General features: G+C 45.7%; 1 pseudogene; it reads left to right on the top strand.

Annotated features, from left to right (window-relative positions):
• Positions 1 to 18393, top strand: part of LOC147085103 (NACHT, LRR and PYD domains-containing protein 3-like) — a 47494-nt pseudogene that overhangs the window by 5699 nt on the left and 23402 nt on the right.

An 18393-nucleotide genomic window follows, 5' to 3' on the forward strand; every position in this document is an offset into this window, starting at 1 on the left:
GATGGATTGGGGAACGTTACTTAAAGGGTTGATAGTGGGTAAGCAATGGCAAACATTTAAAGATCGCATGGATGAACGACAGAATTTGTTGATCCCTGTTTGGCATAAAAATAAAACACAAAAGGTGACTCAGACGTGGCTAACAAGGGAAATTAGGGATAGCATAAGATCCAAGGAGAGGACATATAAATTGGCCAGAAAAAGCAGCAAACCTGAGGATTGGGTGCAGATTAGGATGCAGCAAAGTAGGACAAAGGGATTAATTAAGAGGGGGAAAATAGAGTATGAGAGTAAGCTTGCAGAGAACATAAAAACTGACTGTAAAAGCTTCCATAGATATGTGAAGAGAAAAAGATTGAAGTCAAGCATAGGTCCCTTGCAGTCAGAAACAGGGGAATTTATAATGTGGAAAAAAGAAAGGGCAGACCAATTAAATACATACTTTGGTTCTGTGTTCACAAAGGAGGACACAAGTAACCTCCCAGATATGCCAGAGAACACAGGGCCTGATGAGAGGAAGGAACTGAATGAAATCAATATTTGTAGGGAAATGGTGTAAGGGAAATTGACGGGATTGAAGGCCGATAAATCCCTTGGGCCTGATAATTTACATCCTATGGTACTTAAGGAAGTGGCCCTAGAAAGAGTAGATGCATTGCTGGTCATCTTCCAAAATTCTATAGACTCTGGAACAGTTCCCATGGATTGGAGTGTTGTTCATGTAAACCCACTATTCAAAAAAGGTGGTACAGAGAAAACAGGGGATTATAGACTGGTAAGCCTGACATCGGCAGTTGGGAAAATGCTAGAGTCCATTCCAAAAGATTTAATAGCAGAGCATTTGGAAAACAGTGACAGGATTGGACAATGTCAACATGGATTAAGAAAGGTAAATCATGCTTGATAAATCTACTGGAATTTTTTGAGGATGTAACTGGTAGAATAGATAAGGGAGAACCAGTGGATGTGGTGCATTTGGACTTTCAGAAGGCTTTTGATAAGTTCCCGCCTAAGAGATTAACGTGTAAAGTTAAAGCACATGGGATTGGGTGTAAGGTACTGAATCGGATAAAGAATTGGTTGGCAGACAGGAAGCAAAGAGTTGGAATAAACAAGTATTTTTCCGAGTGGCAGCCAGTGACTAGTGGGGTACCGCAGTGATCGGTGCTAGGACCCCAGCTATTCACAATATATATTAATGATCTAGATGAGGGAACTAGTTGTAATATCTCCAAGTTTGCTGATGACACAAAGCTTGGTGGACGTGTGTGCTGTGAGGAGGATGCCGAGAAACTCCAGTATGATATGGACAGTTTGCGTGATTGTCAGATGCATGGCAGATGCGTTATTATGTGGATAAATTCGAGGTTATCCACTTTGCTGGAAAAAACAGGAAGGCAGATTATTATCTGATGGCAATAGACTGGGAGAAGGGGAAGTGCAACGAGACCTGGGTGTCCTTGTGCACCAGTCACTGAAGGCAATCATGCAGGTGCAGCAGGCGGTTAAGAAGGCAAATGGTATGTTGGCCTTCATAGCGAGAGGGTTTGAGTATAGGAACAAGGATGTCTTGCTGCAGTTGTACAGGGCCTTGGTGAGACAACACCTTGAGTATTGTGTGCAGTTTTGGTTCCCTTATCTGAAGAAGGATGTTCTTGCCATGGAGGGTGTGCAGCAATAATTCCCCAGACTGATTCCTGGGATGGCAGGAATGATGTATGAGGAAAGATTGGGTCGATTCGGTTTATATTCGCTGGAGCTTAGTAGAATAAGAGGGGATCTCATTGAAACTTATAAAATTCTAACAGGACTAGACAGACTAGATGGCGGGGGAGTCAAGAACCAGGGGTCACAGTCTAATGATGAGGGGTAAGCCATTTAGGACAGAGATGAGGATGAATTTCTTCACCCAGAGAGTGGTGAACCTTTGGAATTCTCTACCACAGAAGGCAGTTGAGGCCAATTCATTAAATATATTCCAGAAGGAGTTGGACATACTTCTTAAGGCTAAAGGGATATGGAGAGAAAGCAGGGACAGTGTACTGAATTTGGAAGATCAGCGGCGGCGGAGCTAACAAAACCGAGGCGGCAGGAGCAGGTAGGCCCCGCGGCAGACCTGGTGGAGTGAGGCGGCGGCTGAGTGAGCTAACCAGACCAATGCAGCTGCAGCATTAGCAGCAGGTAGGCCCACAGCAGCGGCGGACCTGGGTGGAGAGAGGCGGTCGCAGAGCGAGCTAACAAATCCAAGGCGGCAGCAGCAGGTAGGCCCAACAGCAGCGGCCGACCTAGGTGAGGCGGCAGCGGCGGAGTGAGCTAACAAAACTGAGGCGGCAGCAGCAGGTAAGCCCCACAGCAGCGGCGGACCTGGGTGGAGAGAGGCGGTCGCAGAGCGAGCTAACAAAACCGAGACAGCAGCAGCAGGTACACCCCCCAGCGGCGGCGGACCTGGGTGGAGAGAGGCGGTCGCGGAGCGAGCTAACACAACCAAGGCAGCAGCAGCAGGTAGGCCCCCCAGCAGCGGCGGACCTGGGTGGAGCGAGGCGGTCGCGGAGCGAGCTAACAAAACCAAGGCGGCAGCAGCAGGTAGGCCCCCCAGCAGCGGTGGACCTGGTAGAAGCGGCGGCGGCAGAGCTAACTTATAATCGAGGCGGCAGCAGCAGTTAGGCCCCACAGCGGTGGTGGACCTGGGTGAAGTGAGAGCCTGAGGATACAAAGAGGCGGTGAGGAGCAGGTAGGCTTACCAATCTCAGAGCGGGAGAGAGAGAAGTAAAAAGTAATGGAAGTGTGACGTCACCAGAAAGCAGGTAAATGATTGGTTGGTGAATATTTCACTCTTCCTCCTTTTTTCCAAACTTAAACTCAGTGGTTTATAGTTTCTAAGTTCTCTCTGGTATAACGGGGACTGTTGGTAAACAAGGGCCCTTGAATATATCATTTAATTATACTGTAATTGGTGGTATTGATTGGAATTAATTCAATTTGAATTAATTAAAGGGTAAATCATGGCAGGAGAGCTTGGCCCCGTGGTATACTCCTGTGCTATGAGGGATATCAGCGACACTTCCTGTGTCCCTGACAACAATGTGTGCAGAAAGTGTATCCAGCTGCAGCTACTGGCAGACCGCATTGCAGCACTGGAGCTGTGAATGGATACATACTGGAGCATTCGCGAGGCTGAGGATGTCATTGATATCATTTTTAATCTGTTCGCCACACCGCAGGCAAAGGTTGCACAGGCAGAAAGGGAAGGGTTGACCACTAGGCAGAATAGTAGGTGCAGGCAGGTAGTGCAGAAGTCCTCTGTGGTCATCCCCCTCTCAAACAGATATACCACTTTGGATATTGTTGAAGGGGATGGCTTATCAAGGGAAGGCAGCAGCAGCCAACATCCTGGCACCAGGGGTGGTTCTGCTGCACAGGATGGGAGGAAAAAGAGGGGTAGAGCTACAGTAATAGGGGATTCTATTGTAAGGAGAATAGATAGGCGTTTCTGCGGCCGCAAATGAGACTCCAGGATGGTGTGTTGCCTCCCTGGTGCAAGGGTCAAGGATGTCTCAGAGCGGCTGCAGAACATTTTGGAAGGGGAGGGTGAACAGCCAGTTGGCATGGTGCATAAAGGTACCAACGATATAGGTAAAAAATGGGATGAGGTCCTAAAAGCTGAATATAGGGAGTTAGGAGGTAAATTTAAAAAATAGGACATCAAAGGTAGTAACCTCAGGATGGCTAACATTGCCACGTGCTAGTCAGAGTAGAAATAGAAGGATATTTCAGATGAATACATGGCTAGAGGATAGGTTCAAGTGGGAGGGATTCAAATTCCTGGGACATTGGAACCAGTTCTGGGGGATGAGGGACCAGTACAAACCGGACGGTTTACACCTGGGCAGGACCAGGACCGATGTCATAGGGGGAGATTTTGCTAGTGCTCTGCGGGAGGATTTAAACTAAAATGGCAGTGTGTTGGGAACCTGAGCAGGGAGACAGAGGAAAGGGAAACAAGGATAGAAGCAAAAGATAGGAAGGAGAAAAACAAAGGTGGCAGTCAGAGAAATTAAGGGTTTTTAATCAAACATGGCCACAGTAAATAATAATTATAAAATGTCTAAGAGCATTACAACAACAAGCCTGAAGGCTTTGTGTCTTAATGCAAGGTGCATTCTTAATAAAGAGGATGAATTAGTTGCACAAATAGAGGTAAATGAACATGATATGATAGGGATTACGGAATCATGGCTCCTGGGTGGCCAAGGCTGGGAAGTCAATGGCCTAGAAATTGAATGTTCAGAAATTCCCTGGGGCCCTACCATCGGCGGTAGACCGGTTGCGCTGCGCCGGCACCGATGATGCCATCGGTGTGCGCAGCCTCCCGGTTGCCGTGGTGACGGGCCCCAGCGCCGAAATTGAGTTGCGGCCGCCTCGCCCGTGGCAGCCGCAACTAAGACTCAGGCAACCGAGTCTTACAGGAGTTTGCGCCGGCGCATTAAGGTCACGCGGCAGCCGGCCGCTTTCCCACCGGCCGCCTGCCCGCACCTCCCTCCCCGAACTCCTCCACACCCCCACCCCCACGGAACAGATGCTTCTGGGCTGCGAGCCTGGCACTTCCCCGAGGTGCCGGGCTCACTTTTGTGAAGATTTTACCGGCCAGCGGGCGGGTGCAGGCAGCTCCTCCTTAACTGAAGGAGGAGGCCTGCACTTCCCGAGACTGCCGCACCGCATCGGGCGCCGCAGCGCCGGAATAGCGCCGCAATGCAGCAGGTAGCGCCCATTTTCAGGCGCAAACACCCTTCAGTAGCGCCGGCAGCCGTTTGGGCGCGGCGCTACTGAATTTTTGGCGTGCGCAGGGGGACTTAGCGCCGGCGCTAACTTTCCGGAGCTAAAGCCCTGGCGCGGCGCCAACTGAATTTCTCGGCCAATATACAGGAAAGATAGGCAAAAAGGAAAAGGAGGTGGAGTAGCATTGCTGGATAAAGAGGGGATTAACACAATTGTAAGGAAGGATATTATCTCTGATGATGTGGAATCTGTATGGGTAGAACTGAGAAATACCAAGGGGCACAACTCGTTAGTGGGAGTGGTATATTGACCTCCAAACAGTAATGCGCAGGTTGGGGTGGCATTAAACGGAAAATTAGAGATGCGTGCAATAAGGGCACAGCAGTTATCTTGGGTGACTTTAATCTGGGCTAACCAAATCAGTAACAATAATGTGGAGGAGGAATTCCTGGAGTGTATACGGGCTGGATTCCTGGACCAATATGTCGAGGAACCAACTAGAGATCAGGCCATCTTAGACTGGGTATTATGTAATGAGAAAGGATTAATTAGCAATCTTGTTGTGCGATGCCCCTTGGGTCAGAGCGATCATAATATTATAGAATTCTTCATTAAGATGGAGAGTGAAGTAGTTGACTCAGAGACTGGGGTCCTGAATTTAACTAAAGGAAACTACGATGGTATGAGGAGCGAGTTGGGTAGGATTGATTGGGGAATGTCATGCAAAGGGTTGACGGTGGATAGGCAATGGCAAACATTCAAAGTTCGCATTGATGAACTACAGAATTTGTTCATCCCAGTTTGGCATAAAAATAAAACAAAAAGGTGATTCAACCGTTGCTAACAAAGGAACTTAGGGATAGCATAAGATCCAAGGAGAGGACATATAAATTGTCCAGAGAAAGCAGTAAACCTGAGGATTGGGCGAAGTTTAGGATTCAACAAAGGAGGACAAAGGGATTAATTAAGAAGGGGAAAATAGAGTATGAGAGTAAGCTTGCAGGAAACATACAAACTGACTGTAAAAGCTTTTATAGGAATGTGAAGAGAAAAAGATTGGTAAAGTCAAGCGTAGGTCCCTTGCAGTCAGAATCAGGGGAATTTATAACGGGGAACTAAGAAGTGGCGGACCAATTAATTACATACTTTTGTTCTGTCTTCACAAAGGAGGACACACATAACTCCCAGAGATGTCGGGAACATAGGATCAAATGAGAGGGAGGAACTGAAAGAAATCAGTATATATAGGGAAATGGTGTTGGGGAAATTGATGGGATTGAAGGCCGATAAATCCCCAGTGCCTGATAATCTACATCGTAGGGCAGTTAAGGAAGGGGCCCTAGAAATAGTAGATGCATTGCTGGTCATCCTCCAAAATTCGATAGACTCTGGAACAGTACCCATGGATTGGAGGGTAGTTAAGGTACCACACTATTCAAAAAAGGTAGTAGAGAGTAAACGGGGAAGTATTGACCAGTAAGCCTGACATCGGTAGTGGGGAAAATGCTAGAGCCCATTATAAAATATGTAATAGCAGAGCACTTGGTAAACAGTGACAGGATCGGACAAAGTCAACATGGATTTACAAAAGGTAAATCATGCTGGACTAAGCAACAGGAAATTTTTGAGGATGTAACTGGTAAAATAGATAAGGGAGAACCAGTGGATGTGGTGTATTTGGAATTTCAGAAGGCTTTCGATAAGGTCCCGCATAAGAGATTAGCGTGTAAATTTAAGGCACATGGGATTGGGGGCAAGGTATTGACTTGGATAGAGAACTAGTTGGCAGACAGAAAGCAAAGAGTTGGAATAAATGGGTCTTTTTCCGAGTGGGAGGCAGTGACTACTGGGGTACCGTAGGGATCGGTGTTAGGACCCCAGCTATTCACAATATATATTAATGATCTAGATGAGGGAACTAGATGTAATATCTCCAAGTTTTTGGAAGACACAAAGCTGGGTGTGCGTATGTGCTGTGAGGAGGATGCCGAGAAACTTCCGTATGATTTGGACAGGTTGGGTGATTGGGCAGAAGCATGGCAGATGCAATATAACGTGGATAAATGCGAGGTCACCCACTTTGTTGTCAAAAACAGGAAGGCAGATTAGTATCTGAATGGCAATAGATTGGGAGAAGGGGAAGTGCAATGATACCTGGGTGTCCTTGTGCACCAGTCGCTGAAGGTAAGCATGCAGGTGCAGCAGGCGGTTAAGAAGGCATATGGTATGTTGGCCTTCATAGCGAGAGGGTTCAAGTACAGGAACAAGGATGTCTTGCTGCAGTTGTACAGGGCCTTGGTGAGACCACATCTTGACTATTGTGTGCAGTTTTGTTCGCCTTATCTGAGGAAGGATGTTCTTGCCATGGAGGGAGTGCAGCGAAGATTCACCAGCCTGATACCTGTGATGGCAGGAATGACGTATGAGGAGAGATTGGGTCGATTGGGCTTATACTCGCTGGAGTTTAGATGAATGAGAGGGGACCTCATTGAAACTTATATAATTCTAACAGGACTAGACAGACTAAATGCAGGATGGATGTTCCCGATGGCCGTGGAGTCCAGAACCAGGCATCACAGTCTAAGGATAAGGGGTAAGCCATTTAGGACAGAGATGAGGGGGAATTTCTTCACTCAGAGATTGGTGAACCTGTGGAATTCTCTACCACAGAAGGTAGTAGAGGCCAATTCATTAAATATATTCAAGAAGGAGTTAGATATATTTCTTAAGGCTAAAGGGATCAAGGGATATGGAGAAGAGGCAGGGACAGGGTACTTAATTTCGATGATCAGCCACGATCTCATTGAATGGCGGAGCAGGTTCGAGGGGCCGATTGACCTACTCCTGCTTCTATCTTCTATGTTTCTATGTCTATGTTTCTATTAAAGAATACTTTGAGAATATGTACTGATACAGTGGATGATGGGGTGGCTGGAACCGATAAGCTGTCGATAAGTCATGTTTGACAAATCTGACTTTATAGATTGAGGAATGTAGCACATGCGATGTATGTGCGTTTTCAGGAGGTGTTTGTTAACGTGGTCCTTTGCGTTCACAGATCGGAACTCGACAATCAATATGTGCTTGACAAAGTGCAACGATTACCAGCTGTTCCAGTTGACGAAATTCTACCGGGACAGACTGGAACAGGCGGTTGAAGAGGGTGTGGAGGGACTCAGTCTCGGGTTAACAGGCGAGGACCATTTCAGTGGACCAGAGTATCAAGTGAGTGGGAGGGACACAGAATGAGTTTAGTTTATTCTACGTCACAGCGCTGACCGAATATCCTAACATAGGAACAAAGGAATTACTCGATGAGGTGTATGTAATTCCCCTACAAACATCCTGATAATCGAATGCTACAATTATAATAGAGTTGTTGACTAATCGATCTCTATCAATTAATCTACAACAGACCCAGACATGAGGTGAGGAAAACCCGAGAGGTGGCGAGCTTTGGGAACCGTAGAACCAAAGACACCTCTTCCTCCCAAGCATGCTACACTTACCACATCATATCTCAGATTACTCATATAAGGCAATCCCAAATGCGATTTTCTGAAATAAATCTATCTAATTTGCCGTTTAATGAATCAATACAAACTGTTTCTTCCATCTCTCTTGGGGGCCTGTCCCCCAGATTGACCACTCGCTCACTGAAATATTGTTTCCACAGATTAGTTTTGAATTTACCCTCCAAGCGCAGGCCGTGTCCTCTGATTGTAGTATACTGGACAAAGTGAAACAGCAATAATATTACCTCAAACTTCTCTTTTCCAGTGAGAACATGCCCAATTTACACATTAGCTCCTCTTAATCCAACCCCTCCACCCTCTCAATCACTCTAGTTGCTGTCTTCAATAGCTGTGATAGCGTTTCTGTACTGAGGCAAGCAGAACTGTACACCGTTGTCTCAGTGCGCTCACACCAATGATTAATAAAGTAGCGGGATTATCTCACTACATCTGCTTAATATTGATCTGTTAGCACATCCAAAATCTGATTTTCTTTCCTCACTGCCACTGAGAATTGTTGCAATATCAAATATTGGAAGCTGAGAATGTTACTGAATGGAATTGGCAATATATCAAAGAAATGGATAAAACTGCAAATATTGTGAAACTGAAACAATGATACGAAGAGGTGTAAATACCAAGCGGAACCGTCAGTATCTGTACAAAGAACAGGGGAAAGGTTCTGGTATAACACTTGCGTGGACTGAATACAAAGGGAAACGGTTTTAGTGGGACTGGGAAAAGGAGAGACCAGAGGCAACAGACAGGAGTTAGAGGGAAGGCAATGAACTGAGTGACCAGGAAACTACTTAATATTAAATCGGGGAAATGTCAGATGGCACCAAAAAATCACCTCTGGGTTAATGAAAAGACATTAACAAACAGAGGAGCTCATATGGTGAAATATTGAGACACAAAGAAAGGAAACAAGACAAAAAAAGTAGTGTGGGGCTGGAAAAACCGGACTGCCCCATTCAATAAAGTGCAATTGTTTCTTTTCTCCTCCGATTCACTGAGTCTAATCCCACCAATCTAATCCCAACCGCCTGCTCACTACCCATTACTGCAAATATCCCACCTAGTGTAATCACAACCTCCTGCTCACAACCCATTACCGTTAATATCCCACCTAGTGTAATCCCAACCTTCTGCTCACTGCCCATTACCGTTAATATCCCACCTAGTCTAATCCCATACTCCTGCTCACTACCCATTACCGTTAATATCCCACCTAGTCTAAACTCAACCTCCTGCTCACTGCCCATTACTGTTAATATCCCACCTAGTGTAATCCCAACCTCCTGCTCACTACCCATTACTGTTAATATCCCACCTAGTGTAATCCCAAACTCCTGCTCACTGCCCATTACCGTTAATATCCCACCTAGTGTAATCCCAACCTCCTGTTCTCTACCCATTACTGTAAATATCCCACCTAGTCTAAACTCAACCTCCTGCTCACTGCCCATTACCGTTAATATCCCACCTAGTCTAAACTCAACCACCTGCTCACTACCCATTACTGTTAATATCCCACCTAGTGTAATCCCAACCTTCTGCTCACTGCCCATTACCGTTAATATCCCACCTAGTCTAATCCCAACCGCCTGCTCACTACCCATTACCGTTAATATCCCACCTAGTCTAAACTCAACCTCCTGCTCACTGCCCATTACTGTTAATATCCCACCTAGTCTAAACACAACCTCCTGCTCACTACCCATTACTGTTAATATCCCACCAATCTAATCCCAACCTCCTGCTCACTGCCCATTACCGTTAATATCCCACCAATCTAATCCCAACCTCCTGCTCACTACCCATTACCGTTAATATCCCACCGAGTCTAATCCCAACCTTCTGCTCACTACCCATTACCGTTAATATCCCACCTAATTTAATCACAACATTCTGCTCACTACCCATTAGCGAGAATATCCCACCTAGTCTAATTCCTAACCTTCTGCTCACTACCCATTATCGTTCATTTCCCTCCTCGTCTAATCCCAACCTGCTGTTCACCACGCATTATCGTTCATATACCACCTGGTCTAATCCCAAACTTCTGATCAATGCCCATTACTGTTAATATCCCACCTAGTCTAATCAAAACCTCCTGTTCACTACCCATTACTGTTAATATCCCATCTAGTCAAATCCCAATCTCCTGCTCACTGCCTATTACTGTTAACATCACACCTAGTCTAATCCCAACCTGCTGCTCACTACCCAGTACCGTGAATATCCCACCTAGTCTAATCACAACCTCCTCCTCATTAGCCATTAGCGTGAATATCCTACCTAGTCTAATTCCCAACCTCCTGCTCACTCCCTATGACCGTGAGTATCCCACCCTGTCTTATCCCAAACTCCTGCTGACTGCCCATTACTGTTAATATCCCACCTAGCCTAATCCGAACCATCTGCTGACTACACATTACCGTTAAGATCCCAGTAGTCTAATCCCATCCTCCTGCCTGCTGTGCCTTACCAATAACATCCCACCCTGTCGAATCCCAACCTACTGCTCACTACCAATTACAGTTAATGTCAAACCTAGTCTAATCCCAACCTCCTGCTCACTACACATTACCATTAATATACCACCTAGTCTAATCCCAACCTCCTGCTCATTGCCCATTACCGTTAATATCTCACCTATTCTAATCCCAACCTCCTGTTCACTACCCATTATCGTTCATGCCCCACCTCGTATAATCCCAACCTTCGGCTCACTGCCCATTACCGTTAATATCTCACCTAGACTAATCCCAACCACCTGTTCACTAACCATTATCGTTCATATCCCACTTCGTCTAATCCAAACCTCCTGTTCACTGCCCATTACCGTTAATATCCCACATAGCCTAATCCCATCCTCGTTCTCACTACCCATTACCATTAAATTCCCACCTAGTCAAATCCCAACCTCCTGCTCACTACACATTAACTTCAATATCCCACCTAGTCTAATCCCAAAATCCTGCTCACTAACATCCAACCTAGTCTAATCCCAAACTCCTCCTCACTACCCATTACCGTTAATATCCAACCTAGACTAATCCCAACCTCTGGTTCACTACCCATTACCGTTAATATCCCACCTAGTCTAATCCCAACCGCCTGCTCACTACCCATTACCGTAAATATCCCACCTAGTCTAATCCCAACCTGCTGCTCACTACCCATTACCATTAATATCCAACCTAGTCTAATCCCAACCTCCTGTTCACTACCCATTACTGTTAATATCTCGCCTATTCTAATCCCAACATCCTGCTCAAAACCCATTACTGTTAATATCGCAACTAGTCTAATCGCAACCTACTGCACACTACCAATTACTCTTAATACACCACCTAGTCTAATCCCAAACGCCTGCTCACTACCCATTACTGTTAAGATCGCAGCCAGTCTAATCCCAACCTACTGCTCATTACCCATTACTGTTAAGATCGCACCTAGGCTAATCCCAAGCTCCAGCTCACTACCCATTACCGTGAATATCCCAACTAGTCTAATCCGAACCATCTGCTCAATACCCATTACCGCTAATGTCCAACTAGTCTAATCCCATTCTCCTGCCCTCTGCCCATTACCGATAACATCCCACCCAGTCGATGCCCAACATCCTGCTCACTACCAATTACAGTTAATATCCTACCTAGTCTAATCCCAACCTCCTGCTCACTACCCATTACCGTTAATATCCCACCTACTCTAATCCCAACCTCCTGCTCACTACCCATTACCGTTAATATCCCACCTACTCTAATCCCAACCTCCTGCTCACTACCCATTACTTTAAATGTCCCTAAAATCAAATCTCAGCCTGCTGCTCACTGCCCATTACTGTTAACATCCCACCTAGTCTAATCCCAACCTCCTGCTCACTATCCATTACAGTTAATATCCCACCTAGTCTAATCGCAACCTCGTGCTCACTACCCATTACTGTTAATATCCCACCTAATCTAATCCCAACCTCCTGCACAATATCCATTACCGTTAATATACCACCTTTCTAATCCCAACCTCCTGCTCACTGCCCATTACCGTTAATATCCCACCTGGTCTAATTCCAACCACTTGTTCACTATCCATAACAGTTAATATCCCACCTAGTCGATACCAAACATCCTGCTCACTATCCAATACCGTTAATATCCCACCAAGTCTAATCACAACCTCCTGCTCTCCGCCCATTACCGTTAATATCCCACCTACTCTACTCCCAACCTCCTGTTCACTGCCCATTACTGTTAATATCCCAACTAGTCTAATCGCAACCTTCTGCTCACAACCGATTACCGTGAATATCCCACCCAGTCTTATCCCAAACTGCTGCTCACTGCCCATGACCGTTAATATCCCACTAGTCTAATCCCATCCTCCTGCCCGCAGCCCATTACCGTTAATATCCCACCTAGTCTAAACCCAACATCCTGCTCACTAACCAATACCGTTAATATCCCACCCAGTCGAATCCCAACCTCCTGCTCACTACCCATTATCGTTCATATCCCAACTCTACTAATCCCAACCTCCGGCTCACTGCCCATTACCGTTAATATCCCACCTAATCTAAACCCAACCTCCTGTTCACTACCCATTATCATACATATCCCTCCTCGTCTAATAACAACCTTCTGTTCACTACCCATTACTGTAAATATCCACCTACTCTAATCCCAACCTCCTGCTCACTACCCATTACCGTAAATATCCCTAAAATCAAATCTCAGCCTCCTGCTCACTGCCCATTACTGTTAACATCCCACCTAGTCTAATCCCAACCTGCTGATCACTATCCATTAGTTAATATCCCACCTAGTCTAATCGCAACCTCCTGCTCACTACCCATTACAGTTAATTTCCCAGCTAGTCTAATCCCAACCTCCTGATCATTAGCCATGACTGTTAATATCCTACCTAGTCTAATCCCAACCTCCTGCTCACTACCCATTACTGTTAATATCCCACCTAGACTAATCCCAACCTCCTGCGCAATATCCATTACCGTTAATATCCCACCTATTCAAATCGCAACCTCCTGCTCACTGCCCATTCCTGTTAATATCCCACCTGGTCTAACCCCAACCTCTAGTTCACTATCCATAACAGTTAATATCCCACCTAGTCTAATCCCAACAACCTGCTCACTGCCCATTACCGTTAATATCCCACCTACTCTACTCCCAACCTCCTGTTCACTGCCCATTACTGTTAATACCCCAACTAGTCTAATCGCAACCTCCTACTCACTACCCATTAAGGTGAATATCCCACCTAGTCTAAACACAACCTCCTGCTCACTACCCATTACCATGAATATCCCACCCAGTCTTCTCCCAAACTGCTGCTCACTGCCCATTACCGTTAATATCCCACTAGTCTAATCCCATCCTCCTGCCTGCAGCCGATTACCATTAATATCCCACCTAGTCTAAACCCAACATCTTGCTCACTAACCAATACCGTTAATATCCCACCCAGTCAAATCCCAACCTCCTGCTCACTACCCATTATCATTAATATCCCACCTCTACTAATCCCAACCTCCGGCGCACTGCCCATTACCGTTAATATCCCACCTACTCTAATCCCAACCTCCTGCTCACTACCCATCACTGTTAATATCCCACCTAGTCTAATCCCAATCTCATGCTCTCTACCCATTACAGTTAATATCCCACCTAGTCTAATCCCAACCTCCTGCTCACTGCCCATTACTGTTAATATCCCACCTATTCTATCAACATCCTGCTCACTGCCCATTACCATTAATATCCCACCTGGTCTAATCCCAACCCCTTGTTCACTACCCATTACCGTTAATATCACACCAAGTCTAATCCCAACCTCCTGCTCACTGCCCATTACCGTTAATATCCCACCTACTCTACTCCCAACCTCCTGCTCACTGCCCATTACTGTTAATATCCCGCCTATTCTAATCCCAACATCCTGCTCAAAACCCATTACTGTTAATATCCCAACTAGTCTAATCGCAACCTCCTGCACACTACCAATTACTCTTAATACACCACCTAGTCTAATCCCAAACGCCTGCTCACTACCCATTACTGTTAAGATCGCACCCAGTCTAATCCCAACCTACTGCTCATTACCCATTACCGTGAATATCCCACCTAGTCTAATCCGAACCATCTGCTCAATACCCATTACCTTTAATATCCAACTAGTCTAATCCCATTCTCCTGCCCACTGCCCATTACCGATAACATCCCACCCAGTCGATGCCCAACCTCCTGCTCACTACCAATTACAGTTAATATCCCAACTAGTCTAATCCCAACCTTCTGCTCACTACCCATTACCGTTAATATCCCATCTAGTCTAATCCAAACCTGCTGCTCATTACCATTACCATTAATATCCCACCTAGTCTAATCCCAGCCTCCTGCTCACTACCCATGTCCGGTAATATCCCACCTACTCTAATCCCAACCTCCTGCTCACTACACATTACCGTAAATATCCCTCCAATCAAATCTCAGCCTCCTGCTCACTGCCCATTACTGTTAATATCCCACCTAGTCTAATCCCAACCTCCTGCTCACTATCCATTACAGTTAATATCCCACCTAGACTAATCGCAACCTCCTGCTCACTACCCATTACAGTTAATTTCCCAGCTAGTCTAATCCCAAACTCCTGCTCAATATCCATTACCGTTAATATCCCACCTATTCTATCACAACATCCTGCTCACTGCCCATTACCGTTAATATCCCACCTGGTCTAATCCCAACCACTTGTTCACTATCCATAAAAGTTAATATCCCACCTAGTCTAATCAAAACATCCTGCTCACTATCCAATACCGTTAATATCCCAACTAGTCTAATCGCAACCTCCTTCTCACTACACATTAGGGTGAATATCCCACTTAGTCTAATCACAACCTCCTGCTAACCACCCATTACCGTGAATATCCCACCCAGTCTTATCCCAAATTGCTGCTCACTGCCCAATACCGTTAATATCCCACTAGTCTAATCCCATCCTCCTGCCCGCAGCCCATTACCGTTAATATCCCACCTAGTCTAGCCCAACATCCTGCTCACTAACCAATACCGTTAATATCCCACCCAGTCGAATCCCAACCTCCTGCTCACTACCCATTATCGTTCATATCCCAACTCTACTAATCCCAACCTCCTGCTCACTGCCCATTACTGTTATTATCTCACCTAGTCTAATCCTATCCTCCTGCTCATTACCAATTACCATTAATATCCCACCTACTCTAATCCCAACCTCCTTCTCACTACCCATCACTGTTAATATCCCACCTAGTCTAATCCCTACCTCCTGCTCACTGCCCATTACTGTTAATATCCCACCTGGTCTAATCCCAACCCCTTGTTCACTACCCATTACCGTTAATATCCCACCAAGTATAATCCCAACCTCCTGCTCACTGCCCATTACCATTAATATCCCAACTAGTCTAATCGCAACCTCCTGCTTACTAACCATTAGGGTGAATATCCCACCTAGTCTAATCACAACCTCCTGCTCACTACACATTACCGTGAATATCCCACCCAGTCTTATCCCAAACTCCTGCTCACTGCCCATTACCATTAATATCCCAATAGTATAATCCAATCCTCCTGCCCGCAGCCCATTACCGTTAATATCCAACCTAGTCTAATCCCAACATCCTGCTCACTATCCAATACCGTTAATATCCCACCCAGTCGCATCCCAACCTCCTGCTCACTACCAATTACTGTTAATATCCCACCTAGTCTAATCCCAACCTACTGCTCACTATCCATTACTGTTAATATCCCACCTAATCTAATCGCAACCTCCTGCTCACTACCCATTAGCGAGAATATCCCACCTAGTCTAAACCCAACCTCCTGTTCACTACCCATTATCATACATATCCCTCCTCCTCTAATCCGATCCTTCTGTTCACTACCCATTATCGTTCATATACCACCTCGTCTAATCACAACCTGCTGTTCACTACACATTATCGTTCATATCCCACCTGGTCTAATCCCAAACTCCTGCTCAATGCCCATTTCTGTTAATATCCCACCTACTCTAATCCCAACCTCCTGCTCACTACCCATTACCGTAAATATCCCTAAAATGAAATCTCAGCCGCCTGCTCACTGCCCATTACTGTTAATATCCCACCTAGTCTAATCCCAACCTCCTGCTCACTATCCATTAGTTAATATCCCACCTAGTCTAATCGCAACCTTCTGCTCACTACCCATTACAGTTAATTTCCCGGCTAGTCTAATCCAAACCTCCTGATCACTAGCCATGACTGTTAATATCCTACCTAGTCTAATCCCAACCTCCTGCTCACTACCCATTACTGTTAATATCCCACCTAGACTAATCCCAACCTCCTGCTCAATATCCATTACCGTTAATATCCCACCTAGTCTAATTGCAACCTCCTGCTCACTGCCCATTACTGTTAATATCCCACCTATTCTATCACAACATCCTGCTCACTGCCCATTACCGTTAATATCCCACCTGGTCTAATCCCAACCTCCTATTCACTGCCCATTACTGTTAATATCCCAACTAGTCTAATCGCAACCTCCTGCTCACTCCCCACTAGGGTGAATATCACACCTAGTCTAATCACAACCTTCTGCTCACTACCCATTACCGTGAATATCCCAGCCAGTCTTATCCCAAACTGCTGCTCACTGCCCATTACCTTTAATATCCCACTAGACTAATCCCATCCTCCTGCCCGCAGCCGATTACCATTAATATCCCACCTAGTCTAAACCCAACATCCTGCTCACTAGCCATTACTGTTAATATCCCACCTAGTCTAATCCCAACCTCCTGCTCTCTACCAATTACCGTTAATATCCCACCTGCTCTAATCCCAACCTCCTGCTCACTACCCATCACTGTTAATATCCCACCTAGTCTAATCCCAACCTCCTGCTCTCTACCAATTACTGTTAATATCCCTCCTGGTCTAATTCCAATCTCATGCTCTCTACCCATTACAGTTAATATTCCACCTAGTCTAATCCCAACCTCCTGCTCACTGCCCATTACTGTTCATATCCCACCTATTCTATCAACATCCTGCTCACTGCCCATTACCATTAATATCCCACCTGGTCTACTCCCAGCCTCCTGCTCACTGCCCACTACTGTTAATATCCCAACTAGTCTAATCGCAACCTCCTGCTTACTAACCATTACCGTGAGTATCCCACCCAGTCTTATCCCAAACTCCTGCTCCCTGCCCATTACGATTAATATCCCAATAGTGTAATCCAATCCTCCTGCCCGCAGCCCATTACCGTTAATATCCCACCTAGTCTAATCCCAACATCCTGCTCACTATCCAATACCGTTAATATCCCACCTAGTCTAATCCCAACCTCCTGCTCACTACCCATTACTGTCAATATCCCACCTAGTCTAATCCCAACCTCATGGTCACTACCCAAAACCGTTAATATCCCACCTAGTCTAATCCCAACTCCTGCTCACTGCCCATTACCGTGAATAACCCACCTAGTCTAATACCAAACGCGTGCTCACCACCCATTACCGTTAATATCCCACCTAGTCTAAACTCAACCTCCTGCTCACTGCCCATTACTGTTAATATCCCACCTAGTCTAAACACAACCTCCTGCTCACTACCCATTACTGTTAATATCCCACCAATCTAATCCCAACCTCCTGCTCACTGCCCATTACCGTTAATATCCCACCAATCTAATCCCAACCTCCTGCTCACTACCCATTACCGTTAATATCCCACCGAGTCTAATCCCAACCTTCTGCTCACTACCCATTACCGTTAATATCCCACCTAATTTAATCACAACATTCTGCTCACTACCCATTAGCGAGAATATCCCACCTAGTCTAATTCCTAACCTTCTGCTCACTACCCATTATCGTTCATTTCCCTCCTCGTCTAATCCCAACCTGCTGTTCACCACGCATTATCGTTCATATACCACCTGGTCTAATCCCAAACTTCTGATCAATGCCCATTACTGTTAATATCCCACCTAGTCTAATCAAAACCTCCTGTTCACTACCCATTACTGTT

The sequence above is a fragment of the Somniosus microcephalus genome, unplaced genomic scaffold, assembly GCF_052327205.1.
Source record: "Somniosus microcephalus isolate GS21.2 unplaced genomic scaffold, FLI_Smic_1.0 unresolved_chr9, whole genome shotgun sequence".
Lineage (NCBI taxonomy): Eukaryota > Metazoa > Chordata > Chondrichthyes > Squaliformes > Somniosidae > Somniosus > Somniosus microcephalus.